General features: G+C 35.2%; 1 long non-coding RNA gene across 2 annotated transcripts in view; it reads left to right on the forward strand.

The window, feature by feature from the left end:
* The first annotated feature begins 6,210 nt into the window (after positions 1 to 6,210).
* Positions 6,211 to 18,225, forward strand: part of LOC131383559 (uncharacterized) — a 28,945-nt gene continuing 16,930 nt past the window's right edge. For both annotated transcript variants that reach the window (XR_009213723.1, XR_009213722.1), the window contains exon 1: positions 6,211 to 6,413. This is a non-coding gene — a long non-coding RNA (uncharacterized LOC131383559). The remainder of the gene's footprint in view (positions 6,414 to 18,225) is intronic.

Here is an 18,225-nt window from a genome sequence, read left to right on the forward strand (position 1 = left end):
TTGCTAAGAGAGTAGATTTTGTGCTCTCACCACAGAGAAATGGTAAGTGAAGTGATGCACATATTAACCAGCTTGATGTCACCATTTCACAATGTGTACATATTTCAAAACAACATGTTGTACACAATGCATATGTACAATTTTTATGCCAATTTAAAAAACTTTAAATAAATAAAATATAGCCAATAATAATATATAAATTGAGAGAGGGTGAATGAACTATTCAAAAAACAAATTAATGTAATGTTCCACAAAATATGCTATATAGAGAGTAAAGGAGGAAACAGTTGCATTGCATATTATGAGCCTAGGATAACTTTGATAATAAAACCTTAAAATGACAGAATAAAAGAGGAAAAAAAAAAGACCAATTTTGCTTATGGACAAAGACATAAACATCTGATACTAAATTTAATATCGAAACTAAATGATAGTACAAGAAAGAAAACATAAAGAGTAATCTCACTCAAGAAAATAGATTCAAATATCCTAAACTAAATATCAGTAAATTGAATTTAGTAATGCATTAAAATATTATATTTAGCTTACTAAATATTAGTAATATTATTTTCCTAATAGGCTGGGCTCCTATTAGAAGTACACAGTTTATTATTTTTTATATAACCTAATGTAATTCATCACATTTGGAGAAAAAAATGATTATTATAATTGAAGCAGAAAATGCCTTCAATAAAATTCAAGGATAGACTTGTATTTACAAAGTTTGTTAGAAAAAGGTGAAATTTTTTGAAAGCATTCCCTGTAAAAATCTGAATAAAACTAGGCTGCCTCTTTCACCACTTCTATTCCACATCATAGTGAAGATCTAAATCATCCCAGTAAGGCAATGAAAAAATTACCGTTTTTTTATTAATTTAAGGCACAAATTTTGTAAAACTTTTTTTGCATTTTATAATCAATGGCATCTTAGAATCAATGACAAATGCTAATATTCTATTAGAATGGAAGAAATAACCTGTAAATAATAAGAAATGTTAGAAAGTTTTTATGTAGAAAACTCAAATGATAATAGCAAGTTTTAGAACTGAAAAGAGTTTAGCAAGGTACTAGATATAAAATTAGCATTAAAAAAGATAATCGTACACTAGCTGTAGTGGCTCATTCCAGTAATCCTAGCACTTTGGGAGGCTGAGGCATGAGGATCACTTGAGCCCGGGAGTTTGAGACCAGCCTGGGCAACATAGGGAGATCCTATCTCTACTGAAGAAAAAAAAATTAGTCAGGCGTAGTAGTGCAGTACTTGGGAGGCTGAGGCAGGAGGGAGGATGGCTTGTGGCTTGTGGCTTGTGGCTTGTGGCTTGTGGCTTGTGCCTGAGAGTTCGAGGCTGAAGTAAGCTGTGATCGAGCCACTGCACTCCAGCCTGGGTGATACAGCAAAATCCTATCTCAAAAAAAAAAAAAAGACAATTTTATTTCTATATAGTGGTAATAACTAGTTAGAAAATTCAGAAGAAGCCGGATGCAGTGGCTCATGCCTGTAATCCCAGCACTTTGGGAGGCTGAGGTGGGTGGATCACATGAGGCCAGGAGTTCAAGACCAGCCTAGCCAACATGACAAAACCCCATCTCTACTAAAAATACAAAAATTAGCCTGGTATGGGGTGCATTTTTGTAGTCTCAGCTACTCAGGACACTGAGGCACAAGAATCACCTTAACCCAGGAGGCAGAGGTTGCAGTGAGCCGAGATCGTGCCACTGCACCCAGCCTGTGCAACACAGTGAAAGGCTGTCTAAAAATAAGTAAAGAGAAAAGAAAATTCATAAGAAATGACACAAAATATAAGGTATTTATGAAAAACTAAACTAAAAATGTGTGAAACATATATAGAGAAAATTATAAAACTTTGTTGAAAGACTTTTAAGAGTCTCAATAAATAAAAATGTATATCATGTTCATGGACTGGAAAGTTCTTATCAATATCAATTAGATTCTAGTTCTCCCCAAATTAAGTTATAGATTCAATAGAATTGTTATTAAAATTTCAACATTTTGTAGGGGGATGTGTTGTGTATCTGTGTGTTAAACTGTCCCATTACTCTGGCTGCATGAGAAACCACCTGAAAATTCAATGGCTTAAAACAACAGCAATATTTATTTTATTCATGAATTTGGGCTGAATTCTGGGAATCTCTTATTTCTGCTCAACTAAACATCCCAGCAGTTGTAACTGCATAAAGGAGGAGGTTAGGATGTCTGAAGCTTTGCTTTCTCATATGCTTGGCACCTAAACTGAGGGCTGGAACAGTTGATGTTGGAACAGCTGGGGCTTCTTGGGCATCTCTCTCTATTTCTATACATCCTTCCAATGTGATCTCTCATCACCATTGCTTTAGAGTTGCCAGATATTTTACACCTCAGCTCTGGATTCTTGAGGTACATTAATGGGACAGGGAGCCAATTGGAAGCTTAAACAGCTTTTATGACTCAGCCTTAGAAGATTTACATCACCTTTGTCATAATCACAGAGCTACTCAGATTCAAAGGGTAGGAACACAGACCACATTCTTGATGAAAGAGTGTCAATGTCAGGTTGTAAAAAGAGCCTGTAAGATGAAATAAATTAATGGGGCCAGCTCTGAAAAATGTAACTTCAGTAAGATCCTATAATTGTTATGGAAGACCAAAAGGCCCTAATTAACCAAAATATTTTTGAAGAAGAAAATGCCAAGACTTATTATAATGCAATAATGCATTGTGACAGGAATAGATAAATTGACCAAGATAACATAAATATATGGGCTACACACACATGAACATATACAAATATACACATATATATATTAAAAACATGGAGCATATGTTATGTGTGCATATATATATGTATATGCATTCTTGGTTCACTCTTGGCTCTGTGTTTCTTCATTCATTTGTTCATTTGTTCATTCTTTCCTAACCGGTACATATATATAATGATATGGTTTGGCTGTGTCCTCACCCAAATCTCATCTTGAATTGTAGCTCCCATAATTCCCACGTGTTGTGGGAGGGACTTTGTGGGAGATAACTGAATCATGGGGGCGGTCCCCCCATGCTGTTCTCATGGTAGTAAATAAGTCTCAAAAGATCTGATGGTTTTATAAGGAGTAACCCCTTTCAGTTGGTTCTCATTCTCTCTCTTGCCTGCCACCATGTAAGACGTGTCTTTCGCCTTCTGCCATGATTGTGGGGCCTATCAAGCCACACGGAATTGTGAGTCCATTAAACCTCTTTTTTCTTTATAAATTACCCAATCTTGGGTATGTCTTTATCAACAGTGTGAAAACAGACTAATACATATAGGTATGTGTGTACACACACACATATACACACATATGTACATGCACATACCCATATATATGCACACATATATACCCATAAATATGTGTTAATATACATGTACATATACATACATATGTACACACACATTAATATACATGTACATATACATACATATGTACACACACATACCCATATGTGTGGGTATGAACCATGGCCCAGCCTTCCATATTTTCTCTCTTTTTTTGGGAAGAAATTGAAGAAAGGATCAAGATCATGTGTGAAAATACTGTCAATCTTAACAATGCACTACCATTTAACTCACTGGGAGTTTTGTTTTAGCTCTTTTTCTTTCCTCGATTGGTAATAATCGGTAGGGATGAGGTAACTGTTTTGTTTACATTGAGTTTGTTCAAAAGAATCTAAATTTGTAAGAACCTACTTGTATTTGGCAAGCATTATTGTCAAACCACTCTGACTATCCAAGTTTCTCAAAGGCTAACATTAACTGAGTTTTTCTAAGAAAAATTGTGGATACATCCTGTCAACCTTCATTCACTCTTGGCCCTGTGTGTATTTTTATTCATTTATTTGTTCATTCGTTCTTAATTCACTTTATATGTGTTTATCTCTATCTCTTGGTCACTTAATATGTACCTGGCTCTTCTACTGATTCCGTATATTCACTAGTAAACAAAATAGAAAAAAGTTTTTAATCTTATGGGATTTAAATTCAAGTGAATGGAAACAGAAAATAATAATATAAATCATAATTAAATTGATTATTTGATATGTTAAAATATGATAACTGCAGTAGGGAAAAAGAGATAATAAAAGTGTCAAGGATCTAGGTATCAGTTAAGCTTCTGAAGGTCACCCCAGTCAGAAGACAATTGAAGGATTTGAAGCAGATGAGAAAATGTGTAGTGATTTTCCTTGGCATTTAGCAATGGTGGTGAAAATCAGTCACCTGACAAGCCTTAGGCTCATCATCATGTCTATCCTTCCAAAATGTCAAACATTTGTTCCCTTGGTCCTAAACAACAAACTGTGTTGTAGTGGAAAAAGTAAATGTTTTAGAATTAGAAAGCCTTAGGTCCTTGTCTATCTCCAAAACTTACTGGCACCATATTCCTGGGCAAGTTTCCTAACTCCCTTCACTTTAATTTATGAATCTGCAAAAAAAAGAATGTAATATATCCCCTTTTATATGCTTCGGCTTGCTGTTAGTTTCATCTGATTGAAGTAGATGTATAATTCATCCTGTTTTATACTACCTTTATGTTTACTGAAGACATTTTCAGAAAAAAATCTAGCAAACATAAAAGCAGTTCATAAGTAAAGTTGTAGGTGAAGAAGGTAAATGAAACTATATTCATTGCTTAATTATGATAAAAAACATAATGCTTGCCTTATTATTGCATTCACTTAGATTACTAAGTGCCTACTGTCCATTCTATATTCTGGATATTCAAAGATTAATTAAAATTTATTCTTTCTTTCATTATTTAGAATTTAGAAAAGAGGCAGAGCTATAGTCAATGATAATGTAATGTGATAAATTTTGGAACTGAGTAGTACTAGACTGACAATGTAAGTACAGAGAACTACCAGAATCTGTCTAAGAGGGTTGGATAAATGTTTCCAAGAGGAGGTAAACATATGAGTTATGACTTAAGGTACAATCATAAGTTCAGCCGACTGACACACAGAAAAATACATTTTAAAGGGGAAAGCAGATGCAATGAAACCAAACCATAAGAAAGCTTAACTTTTTCAGGGAACTCCAGGCAACCTTTTCTGACAACAGCAAAGGGTGTAAAGGAAGGTCAACAGATGAAGACAGAGAAATCAGTTACGCCCATATCCTGGGCACTGTTGACTTTCCTCAGGCATAGTGTAAGGAAATGACATGGTCAATTTGTCAATAACGCTCGGCCACGCTGGTGATCATATAATCAAATGATGAGACTGGAATGAGAAGGATAAGAGGTAAATGCTAATAGTTCAAGTGAGACTTTATGAAAGCCTGAATTAATACAGAGGAGCAGGGTTAACTGTAATCAGGGATGTGCATAAAAGATGCTTAAGACGTAGAATCAGTGAGTCAAGATGGATAAATTCTGGTTGATATTAATTTAGTTAAGACATGTAAAGATGTTCATTTAAGTATGATGAGACCAAAGACTAAGGATCTAATCATGAGAAATGCCAGTGTTAAAGGAAGAAAGACAGAGAAAAAAAACCCTGAGAAGTCTGAGTTAAGCTAATGTGAACTTTAGAAGAAATATCAATAGGTAGAGGTATCATAAAAGCCAAAAGAAAAGAACTATTCAAGAAAAAGAGGTCAAACAAATCCAAATGCAAAGAAAATTCAAGCAAAATAAATACCAAAAATTGTTCACTGATTTTTCTAATTTATAATGTGTATTAATGAGGTTTTAAATTACAACCCAAATCAGATGAGCTTAAGCAAAACCAGTATAATTCACATGGCTGATACATATGGAATTAATGCTGGAAGTTTAAACAATCTAATCAGTATGGTGACTCTTCATTCAGCCCTGCTTTTTTCTGTGCTGATTCTGTCTTGGCTATTGAAAGAAAGAAAAAATTGTCTCTCATCTCTCTCTCTTCCAAGCATCTTCAATCTTACATTCTCTCAAAACTAAGTCGTATAGAAAAAAAATTATTCTTAACAACAATCCTTTCAAACAATCCTTACAAATCTTTGTAACTGAGTCTCCACAGGTCTAATTGGCTTGGCATTTTGCATAAGCCTATTGCTGAAATAACCAGTTACCAATTAGACATTATTTGGATTGGCTGAGCTTCACTGATATTCCTTCCTTAGGCTGACTGACTCATTGGAATGTATGCTCTATTAGGGCTAGAACAGAGATTCTAGAATCATACCTGACAGTTAAGAAGTGCTCAGTCTATAATTGTTAAAGTTTGCAGTTCCAGCTATGGCAGACTGTCTTGTATCAGACCAATTCAATTACCAAGGAAAACTATGAGGACTGGAAAAATATTGATTGAAAATTTAATATTTTCACACATACACACACACCCCAGAGAGTTTTCTAAGCATCTTCAGTGGTCAAGATCCCATAGAGAAGAGAAAGACAAAGAGGTAAGACCTATATTGAACATCTTTTTTTTCAAGTTATTTGCCAATTCACAAGTAGAAGTTAATAGCCCAAGAAATTAAGGTAACCTCTCAGAAGTCTTATAAAACTGGGAAGACAAATGTTGGAGTTCAGAATCTACCATGGTGAAGAAACCCAGTAAACACCTCAGACTTTCAGTTGATGCCCCTGAATAGCTACACCTTAAAATAGGTGTACAGTAGAAAAATACCAGGAATTTTTTTAAAACTAGTCAATTTCAGCTCAGAGATACAAAGAGTTTTGAAATTGTCACTCCTTTCACTTGAGCTAATTGATATTTATACAACACTTCATTAACAACAGCAAATACGCATTCTTTTTTTAAGACTAGATTTTGTTTTTAGACAGGTTTAAGTTCACACTAGAATTAAGCATAGGATACAGAAATTTCCTAGATCTCTCCTGTTGCTCCTCCAATACACACAACCTCCCTGACATATCCCATCACAGTAAAGTGGACTTCTTATTTCTAGCACATACAAAGAAATATTTGAAAGAGATAATTGGGTCAGGTGCAGTGGCTCAGGCCTGTAATACCAGCACTTTGAGATGCCGAGGCAGGTAGATTACAAGGTCAGGAATTCAAGACCAGCCTGGCCAATGTGGTGAAACCCTGTCTCTATTAAAAATACAAAAATTAGCCAGGCATGGTGGCATGAACCTGTAGTTCCAGCTACTCGGGAGGCCAAGGCGGAAGAACCGCTTGAACCTGGGAGGTAGAGGTTGCAGTGAGCCGAGATGGCCCCACTGCACTCCAGCCTGGGTGACAATGAGACCCTGTCTCAAAAATAATAATAATAAGTAAATTATAGTAAATAATAAAATTTAAAAATAAAACCAATAGGCGGTATCACTACAATCCTATCAGAATGACTAAAATAAAAAATAGTACCCACATCAAATATTAGGGAGGGTGCTGAGAAACTAGACCATTCATACACTACTGGTTATAATATAAAATGGTACAGCCACTCCAGAAAGTAGTTTGGCTATCTCTTTAAAAACTAAACATGTAACTACTATACAAACCAACAATTGTACTCCCAGAGAAATAAAAATGTATGTTCACACACACCAAAATACTGTACAGAAATGTTTTTATCAGCTTTATTTGTAACAGCCAAAAACTGGAAACAACCCAGATGTCCTTCTGTAGGTGAACAGTTAAACAAAATGTAGTACACCTGTGTTATGGAATACTACACAGAAACAAGAAGGAACAAGCTATTAATACACGTAACAATTTGAATGAATCTCAGAGAATTATGCTGAGTGAAAAGGGTCTCAAAAGGTTAGATACTGTATGATCTCACTTATATAGTTTTCTTGAAATAACAAAATTAGAGAAGTGGAGGGCATATTAGCGGTTAATAGAGTTAAGGAAGACATGAGGGCAGGAAAGAAGTGGGTGTGGCTATAAAAAAGATTTTTGTGGTGATGGGAATGTCCTGTATCTTCACGGTACCGAGGACAGTATTCTGATTGTTACATTATACTATGGTTTTGCAAAATTTTATTACTGGAGGAAACTGAATAAAGCATGTATGTGATCTCTCAGTATGATTTCTTATAACTGGATGTAAATTTATAATTATCTCAAAATAAAAAGTATATTAAAAATAAATAAGTTACTGTTGAAGTAGTAAATGGAGTGGTGCCAACACCCCCAAATTATATGGACTAGGAGTGAAGAAAGGATAATTCTCTAAAAAAAATTATGGTGGCATTACCAGAAGAATGGGGAGTGAATGCTGTGTGCAAGCAGACAACTGTACAACATAGAAAAGCATCATAAAATATTATGTATTCTAGTCATTATATGTCATTATTTCATATTTTCATCATTTTATTATCAAGGATTTGAGAAAACAAATGTGATTTGTCTTGCTTCTATCAATGGCAATCCTGAAATTGCACACTTTCTGACATAGTTCTTAATTATGCTTGGGAAAAATATACTACTACTTCAGTGAAGATGAGAATGTTTCTGGAGATGGGAGAATAAAATGAATAAATTAGATATACAAACAGCATCTTCCCATTGACCTCAAATATTTTATAAATTAGAGGTGGGTGAAATATCTAAAATCAGACCACAGTGATAGAGTGTATTAGTCCATTCTCATGCTGCTATAAGGACATACCCAAGGTAATTTATTAAAAGAAAAATGCCAGGCACGGTGGCTCACACCTGTAATCTCAACTCTTTGGGAGGCTGAGGTGGGCAGATCACAAAGTCAGGAGATTGAGACCATCCTAACACGGTGAAACCCCGTCTCTACTAAAAACACAAAAAATTAGCCGGGCGTGGTGGCGGGCACCTGTAGTCCCAGCTACTCGGGAGGCTGAGGCAGGAGAATCACTTGAACCCGGGAGGCAGAGCTTGCAGTGAGCAGAGATGGCGCCACTGCACTCCAGCCTGGGTGACAGAGCGAGATTCCATCTCAAAAAAAAAAAAGAGGTTTAATCGACTCACAGTTCCACAGGGCTGTGGAGGCCTCAAGAAACTTACAATCCTAGTGGACAGGGAAGCAAACATGCCTATCTTCACATGGCGGCACAAAGGAGAAGGGCCAAGCAAAGGAGGAAAAGCCCCTTATAAACCATCAGATCTCGCGAGAACTCACTATCAGGAGGACAGCATACGGGTAGCCGCCCCCATGATTCAATTGCCTCCCACTAGGTCCCTCCCACGACATGTGGGGATCATAGGAACTACAACTCAAGATGATATTTGGGTAAGGACACAGAGTCAAACCATGTCATGGAGCAACTAGCCTAATACGTTCTTAGAAGTTGTCATTACAGTATTTAAGGTTCTTTTTTGAGGATGCCCTGCCGCTATTTTCCCTGTGCTCAAATTGTGTAAGTCTCTGTCGGCTATGGATGAGAATAGAAACCTAGGGAAGAAGAAATCGGCCAAGTTAACCATTAGCATCAACAAGCATTATCTGCACACTCAGAGAGGGCATGGCCCTGGACTGTTGAAGAAGCAATCTAAAGCAGAAGTTCCTTTTTGGATTCACCAAAGGCATTTGAACTGCCTGTGAACATGGAAAACATTACTATCTTAGAACACTGAGGAGAGTGTGGCCTGTTTTGAGTGAGTCATATTTTTAACTGGATATGTCACTTTACACTACAATAGTACCACATCTAAGGATCCACTGCAAGATCAACAAAGCAATAGGACATGCTTTTTAGTGAGGCAAATCCATAAGTGGTTAATTGGCAAAGTAACTCGTAAGGTGCCTTCCTAATTTAAGATTCCACAATTTCATAAATGGTGCTAAATATTAATGATAATGAAAGCTCACATGTGTGTGGTGCTTTATGGTTCAAAAAGCGCTTTCACTTCAACAATTGCATTTTATTCTTATAATGAGCCCTATGAGGTATTCTTTCTCTTTAACCTATGAAACACCAAGGTTTCCAGAAGTGAAGTAACTCCAGAAGACTATGCAGCCAGTCAGTAGTGGCATGTGGACTTGAACCCAGGTATAACTGTGTACAAATCTCTAGCTTTCTGCAGAGATCAGATTCCAGTGCCAGAGATGTGATGTAAATCAAGTATTTTCTTGCAAAGAAATAAATTGGCTCTAAGTTCTCTTATCTACAATCCAATTATATTAAAAAGTGGCTTCATTATAAATCTGAAAACTGTACACTCAGGGGATGGTAGTCAGAAGACCCTCATTCATTCAATTGCCAGCAATAGCATTACCTGTGTTTATTTTTTATGGATTCTTTCACAGACCTCAGACACATTTACACAGCATATTAATAAAGGTGCCTGACAGTAAGGATTACAGACTCAGCATATAAAACAAAAGCAAACAGAGTGGATATGTACTCATAGAGATACACACACTCACACACACACACACGCACATACTCCTGGCATCTGAATGAAAAGACACTAACTCCTGACTTCCAAAGCCAGACATAATGGTTAATAAGTAAGATGCCATTTTCCTAGGAAGCATACTTTGAAATGGGAAGATGGAATGCTTTTCTAAAGTCTGCAGAAGGCCATTTTTCAAAGTTAAGATAGTTCTCTACGTATGGTTCTCTCTAAAAAAAAAACAAAATTATTGATAGCTTTTTTTTTTCTATAACAAATTGTGTCTGGCACTGAACTAGGAGAAATTTACATATGTCATGCCTACTCATTACAAAAATACTATAGGATTGGTATTTTCATCCACATTTAACGGAAGTGTCGATTAAGGTTCAGAAAGGTTAAAATTACAAGCCCAATATATTTCAGCTATAACTGGGACTCCAGCCTAGACAGGTTGAATTCCAAAGCCCGCTTCTTTTCTACCATATCATAATACTCCAATTAGATTTTATGGATGTGATCACCATCTTTTTCCATTTCTTGTTATAGGTAATTGACTGGTATTAGGAATGGCAAGGATACGCTGTTACACCGCTTTTCTGTCATTTGATAGTAGAAGGAAGGGAAAAGTTCTTTTTCTTTGAGAAGATAATCATTCAGATACCCCAAATGGAAACAAAGCATCATCTATACAATATAGTCTTGACATAGGGATAAACTTAAAAACCTATGAAGTAGAACTGAGAACCAAATAACCCCCACCTCATACATTTATGGCCAACTGATTTTTAACAAAGGTGCCAAGTCCATTTCATAGAAAAAGCATAGTCTCTTCAACAAATTGTACTGGTACAATTGGAAAACAATTGTATAAAATAATGAATGAATCTAGGCTCCTACTTCATGCCATGTAAAAAAAAATTAATTCAAAATAAATCACAGACCTAAAATTAAGAGTTAAAATTATAAACCTATTACAAGAAACATAAGGGCAAATCTTCACAAGTTTGGACTTGGCAATAAATCCTGAGATTTGACACTAAAAGCACAAGCAACAAAAGAAAAAATAAATAAACATTCCTCCTAAAAATAAAAACGTGTATCAGAGGACATTACCAAGAAAGTGAAAAGACAACCTATAGAATCAGAGAAAATATTTGCAAATCATATATCTGACAAGGTTTACTATCTAGAATATATAAAGCAAACTTAAACTCATCAACAATAAAGCAAACATCCCAATCAAATAAAGGGCAAATTACTTGAATAGACATATCTCTAAAGAAGATATACAAATGGCTAACAAGCATATGAAAAGATGTTCAACATCATTGGTTATTAAGAAAATGCAAATCAAAATCACAATGACATGTTATTTCACACTCACTAGGATGGCTGTAACAAAAAAAATAGAAAAATAACATGTGTTGGTGAGGATGTGGAAAAATAAGAACCTACATACATTTCTCATGGGAATGTCAAATAGCACAGCCACTGTGGAAAATAGTTTGATGGTTCTTTAAAAGGTTAAACAGAGAATTTCAATATGACCCAGCAGTTCCATTCCCAGATATATACCTCAAAGAATCAAAACTGGGTACTCTAATAAGTACTTATTTCTGATTCTTCATAGCAGCACTATTTGCAATAGTCAAAAGGTAGAAAAAAAACAAATGTTCATCAACAGAAGAGTGGATAAGCCAATTATGGTATATAAACACAATGTAATATTATTCAACCATCAAAAGGAATTCAGTACCGATATATGCTACAACTTGCATGAACCTTGAAATATTATGCTAAATAAAAGAAGCCAGACATAAAAGATTACATATTTTATTATTCTTTTTTATGGGAACTGACAAGCATAGGCAATTCCTTACAGCTAGAACAGAATTAGTAGGTTCCGGGGGATGAGAGTAGGAGAAAATAAAGAGTGATTGTTATTGAGTAGAGGGTAAGGGTATTCTGAGGTCATGGAAACTTTTGGAACTGGAGAGAGGTAGTGGTTTCACAAAACTGTGAATATATGTACTAAATGCCACTGAATTGCACGCTTTAAAGCGGGTAATTGTATGTTATGTGAATTTCACTTCAATTTTTTTTTTAATTAGCCACTCTGAGCTCAGTCATGACCTCAAACACCTCTGCTACATTTTTCCTGAGATAAGCTTGAGTAGGCTTTGATCTCCATGTTTATTGCATATTTTCTATTTGAATTTCATGAATCCCCTTGTTCGCTACCATAGCTAGTGCTCAAGGAGATCAAACACCCCACTCCATTTAGGTGCTGTATATTTAAATAATATTCAAAATGTGCATCTTTACCTAATAAAATATCCTTATATCCTCAGTCTTTTAATCTGATATTTATTTTCTAAATTTTGAACTTTGCTCCATAAATATTAAGAGAAAAGCTTTGATAATCAAATCTCTTGATTTCTTCAGAGCCCTGGGAAAATGACCATCCTCAAAGAGAAAAATATTAATATCAAATTGATTTTGTCAGCATTTAAACTGCACCATAGAAAAACTATGAAATTGCATTTCGACTAGACCAAAACTTTTTGCAATTATAAAATAAAAGGTTCAATGAAGAAAACTGAAAAACTTTAGAAATATTCATCATATTAGCAAACAGCAGCATTACACTATTGTTAACACATTGGCATTAATAAAGCTAAGGGTTACACAATTTTCATGGGCTGACAGGTGTAGTGCAGAGCTAAACCTGGCCTTGGAATCCTAATAAACCTTTAAAATTCAGGCTATGTCATCTTTAACATAAGAGATGATGTGTGTGAAAGCTTTTCATGAAAATACAGTAATTTCCCCTTATCTTCTGCTTTGCTTCTGTGGGTTCAGTTGCTTGTGACCAACCATGGTCCAAACATATGAAGATATTTTGAGAGAGAGAGAGAGACTAGATTCACAAAGCTTTCATTACAGCATATCATTATAATTATTCTATTCTATTATTCTTGTTGTCAATCTCTTACTATACCAAATTTATAAACTAAATTTTAACATAGGCATGTGTCTATAGAAAAAAACATAGTATATATATAGTTTGGTATTATCTGTGGTTTCAAGCATCCACTGGAGGTCATGGAACATATCCCCTGCCAATAAGAGGGGGCTGTTATACCTCCTCAAACCACTAAAGTATAAAATATTATTTACATGCTCTCTGTAAAACTGATGGTAAAAAAAGAAACAACAATTAAAGCTTCTGGGTTATGTAATAGCATTTTTAACAAGGATATTCATTCATCCAACATTTATTGGATTTGTTATTGGTAAGTGCCATAATAGGCACCATGGATGAAGAGATAAATAAGGAAGCCTTTGACCTCAAAATGTTTTCAGTATGATAAGTGCTACAACTTAAAGACCAGGTGGAGTCAGAGGGCTGATGGAATATGATGCATATGAGGGAAGGGAGTGGCAGATCAAAGAATGCTTCCCCAGAAAAGCATTTTTATTCAAAGCATCACCTCAGGCCTGAGGATGGGTATTGGTTAGGCAAGTCAACAAAAATTGAACTAAACCTCTGGCTGAGAGTGAACCAAGTAAAGGCATTGAGTCAATACATATATTATATGGGGAAAAAATGCAAGTATTTCAACAGAACAAAGAATACTAAGTAAGTATCAAATCATGAAAGAGATCAGGTGCCATGGTAAGGAATATGTCCTTCATCTTGAAGACATTTACAAAGAAGCAAATGTTTTAAACACGTAAGACCTTATAATATTTACTGTTAAGTATATAACCTGATTACAGTATGACACTGTAGATTGGAAAGACCAGTTTCCAGTAATATGGGAGACTAGACAGTAGACTAGATGTGCAATAGAAACCCTTCTAGTACACAAATTTAAGTTACACTCTTAACAATGACTATTGACATTTAAATTACATTTTTAATAATTGTGTGAGCTGTCAATAAAAGGGAAACTAAGGCCCAAAGTGTCAATAGATCCTAATGCATTAATATAGATGAGCTCTGTTGCCTTGTTCTCTCAGCGGGTTTGGAACATCTTATCCTGAGTACTTAGGAGCCTGGATATTAACTGGCCAGCCACTCATACTATCAGGAACAAGAGAAAAAAGTTGGTGCCCAATCAATGTAGAAGGTTGGACTAGTAACCCTCAATGAAACAAAAATTCCCAGAAGAGAGACATGATCAGATGATAAGCTAAAAGATCACAGTTAAAAATTCAGGAAAGTTTCTCTTCAGTTTTAGTTTTTGGATAGAGAGGAGAAAAATCTCCCCTATAATTCCTAACCAGCAATAATTGAATTTTTTAACTTGAACTCATACAACTTGTGGGGTGCCTCTTCCCTCAAAAGGTTAAAAGTATAATTTTAAAGTCACCCTCATTGGTCATACAACTACAACCAAGTGAAAGGAAATGCAAATCCCCTATGACATAATGCACTTTATAAATAGGTCAAGGAATTCCCACAGATGAAATTCCCAGGAAATTTTCTAATGGTGAATGAAAATCAAAAATACCAAGGAAATAAATAATTATGAAAAGGATTCTGCATAAACTGAATAATAAATTATATAATAAACTGAAGAATCAAAGTCACAAAATCTAAAAACAACTGAAATATCAAACACAATATATAAAATATGTTTCAAGAGGTAAAAGAAACTAAAGTATCACAAAAGAAATAAAAGACTATCAAACATGACCCAAACAAACTTGAAGAAGGACTAAATAGAAACCCTGGAAATAACGAGTTATATTAATTGAAATTTACAAAACAATAGACAAGTTAACCAGCTAAAGATAGAAATCATAAATTAAATAATCATTAAAAATAAAGATTTCAACACAGAAAGGGGGCAAGACAGTATATGTGAAAGAGACATTAAGATACATGGAGGAAAAAGGAGAATATCCAATATATCTAATCAGAGTTCTAGAAAGAAAAGACTAGAAAGAATGAGGCAAGAGCCATATTAGAAAGAGATATTGGTTGAGTCTTTTGCCTCTGCCTATAATGAAAACGCATCTATCAGACCAATCCTTTGGCTCAGAAGAACTATAGTATCAGATATATTAGTCCATTCTCACACTGCTATAAAGAACTACCTGAGACTGGTAATTTATGAAGAAAAGAGGTTTAATTTGCTCACAGTTCTGCAGGCTTGACAGGAAGCATGACTCGGAGGCCTCAGGAAACTTACAATCATGATGAAAGGTGAAGGGGAAGCAAGCCCCTCTTACCAGAGTGGAGCAGGAGAGGGCGAGAGCAAAGGCGGAAGTGCCACACACTTCCAAACAACCAGATCCCCTGAGAAGGAACTCGCTTTCAGAACAGTAAGGTGGAAGGCTGCCCCCATGATTCCATCATCTCCCACCAGGCCCTTCATTTCATGTGGGGATTACAATTTGAGATGAGATTTGCGTGGGGACACAGAGCCAACCCATATCATCTGATAAATAAAACAAAAAGCTGTTTAAAACCATCAGCAAGCAACAAGGCAGCTAGGACATTAAGTGCCAAGGTCCTAGAAAGAAGAAAGTTCTTGTTAAAAGTGAGCTTGACATATTTAAGCTGATTTTTCCTCTCAAGACATTTGCTGACTTGTAAATATCTACAGGTTAAGAATAGGCTGTGGCTCGGCCTGGCGCCGTGGCTCACGCCTGTAATCCCAGCACTTTGGGAGGCTGAGACAGGTGGATCACGAGGTCAGGAGATCGAGACCATTCTGGCTAACACACTGAAACCCCGTCTCTACTAAAAATACAAAAAACTAGCTGGGCGTGGTGGCGGGCACCTGTAGTCCCAGCTACTCGGGAGGCTGAGGCAGGAGAACGGCATGAACCCGGGAGGTGGAGCTTGCAGTGAGCAGAGATCGCGCCACTGGACTCCAGCCTGGGTGACAGAGCGAGACTCTGCCTCAAAAAAAAAAAAAAAAAAAAAAAATTAATAGGCTGTGGCTCAAATCAGAAAAGATGAAGTAGCTGGGCTAGATTTACACTTCCTGTTAAAATTAACAGACAAAATACAAGAAAAAATGGCTTTCAAGACATTAAATATTAGAAGGTAAAGAACAGTAACCCCTGAGATACGTGAAACAAATGGAGTGACATCTACAATTACCCCAATTTACTGCATTGGGAGAATTTCCAGGCTGTAGCCAAGGAAGGCATAATCCCAGCAGAGTTTATAAACTGTTACCAATTTGATAGTAGAGAAACATTATTTTAATTTTGATTTTTTTATCATAAGTGAAATTAAATATTTTTTATATTTAAGAACCATTTTAATATATTCTTCATTAATTGTCTGTTCATGTCTTCTGCCAGGTTTCTATAAGATCATTTTGTTCTCAATTTTTAAAAGTCCTTCATAAATTAGGAATCACTTCCTTTTATAATACTTGAGATATATATTATTAACACATTATTTTATTTTGTCATTTAACTTTAATTTGTCATACAACCCTTTTTTATTTGTATATAGTTAAATGTAGTCATTGTTTCTCCTGAATCTGAATTTTGAGGCATAGTTACAAAGTCTTTGCCTACACCAAGGTTACGCAGGAATTTATTCCCATTTTCTTATAGTACTTACATGGTTTTATTATTTTACATTACATCCCTTATCCATGTGGAGTTAATGCTTATGTAAAATGAATATAAGGATTTTATTTTACTAGTTTTTTCTCAATGTCTATTGTCTATCCAGTAGTCCCAGAAGCATTTATTTAAAAGTCCATCTTTGCCAAGTAATTTGAGATCTCACCTTCATCATAAACCAAATATCCGTGTGACTTCTGTGTCTTTCTGTACTTCCCATTCCATTCCCCTGACAAGTCTATTCATTTAGCTACCAGTTGCACATTGTTTTAACAAGGGGTTTACAGCATGTTTTAATAGTTGGCAGGGCTCTTGTAGTTTTTCAGTGTTTTTCATCTATTCTTGCAATATTTATTTTTCAATAGTAGCTTTCATATCAATTTTCGTAACTTCATAAAAATTTGCTATTTTTATTGAGATTGCTTTAAATCTATAAATTAATTTGGAGGGAACTGACATCTGCATTATAGTAACAGATCCTGTTTGAAAATAAAAACCATCTTTCCAGCTGAGGCAGGAGTATCATCTGAGCCCAGGAGTTCAAGACTAGCCTAGACAACACAGTGAGAGCCTATATCTACAAAAAAAAAAAATTTAGAAAATTATCCGGGCATGGTGGTATGCACCTGTAGTCCCAGCTACTCAAGAGGCTGAAGTGGATGGATCGCCTGAGGCCAGGAGTTCCAGACCAGTCTGGGCAACGTAACAAACCCTATCACTATTAAACAAATAAACAAACAACAACAACAACCAATCTTTCCATTTGTTTAAGTCTACTTTTGTATCTTTTAAGATGTTATAAAGATTTTCTTATAGGTTTGGTATACTCCTTGTTAAGTTTACCACCATTACTCCATCTCCTTTGCTACTATTGTAAATAGAGCCTCTCTAATATTATGTCCCCAACCTGCTTATTGTTTGTAACGTAAGGTCATTTATTTCTACAGGTTAATCCTATACCTGCTATCTTACTGAATTATTTTATTAAGTTAGCTCATTGAGTCTCTAGTATTTCACAGGTATACTATTATATCATCTGCAGACACACTTTTAATTCTTATCCAATTATTACAACTCTAATAGGTTCCACTTCTCTAATTTGATTTGCTAATACCTTCAGTATAATGTTAAATATTAGTGAATGTAATTAGCATCTTTGCCTTGATGACCTTGAGGTGAATACACCTCTAGATACATATATATCTATATCTCTATATATAGCTATATAAAAATATAGATATAGATATCTATATCTCTCTATATAGCTATATAAAAATATAGATATCTATATATATATATATATATATATATATATATAGATATCT

Source organism: Hylobates moloch, unplaced genomic scaffold (genome assembly GCF_009828535.3).
Source record: "Hylobates moloch isolate HMO894 unplaced genomic scaffold, HMol_V3 SCAFFOLD_5, whole genome shotgun sequence".
Classification (NCBI taxonomy): domain Eukaryota; kingdom Metazoa; phylum Chordata; class Mammalia; order Primates; family Hylobatidae; genus Hylobates; species Hylobates moloch.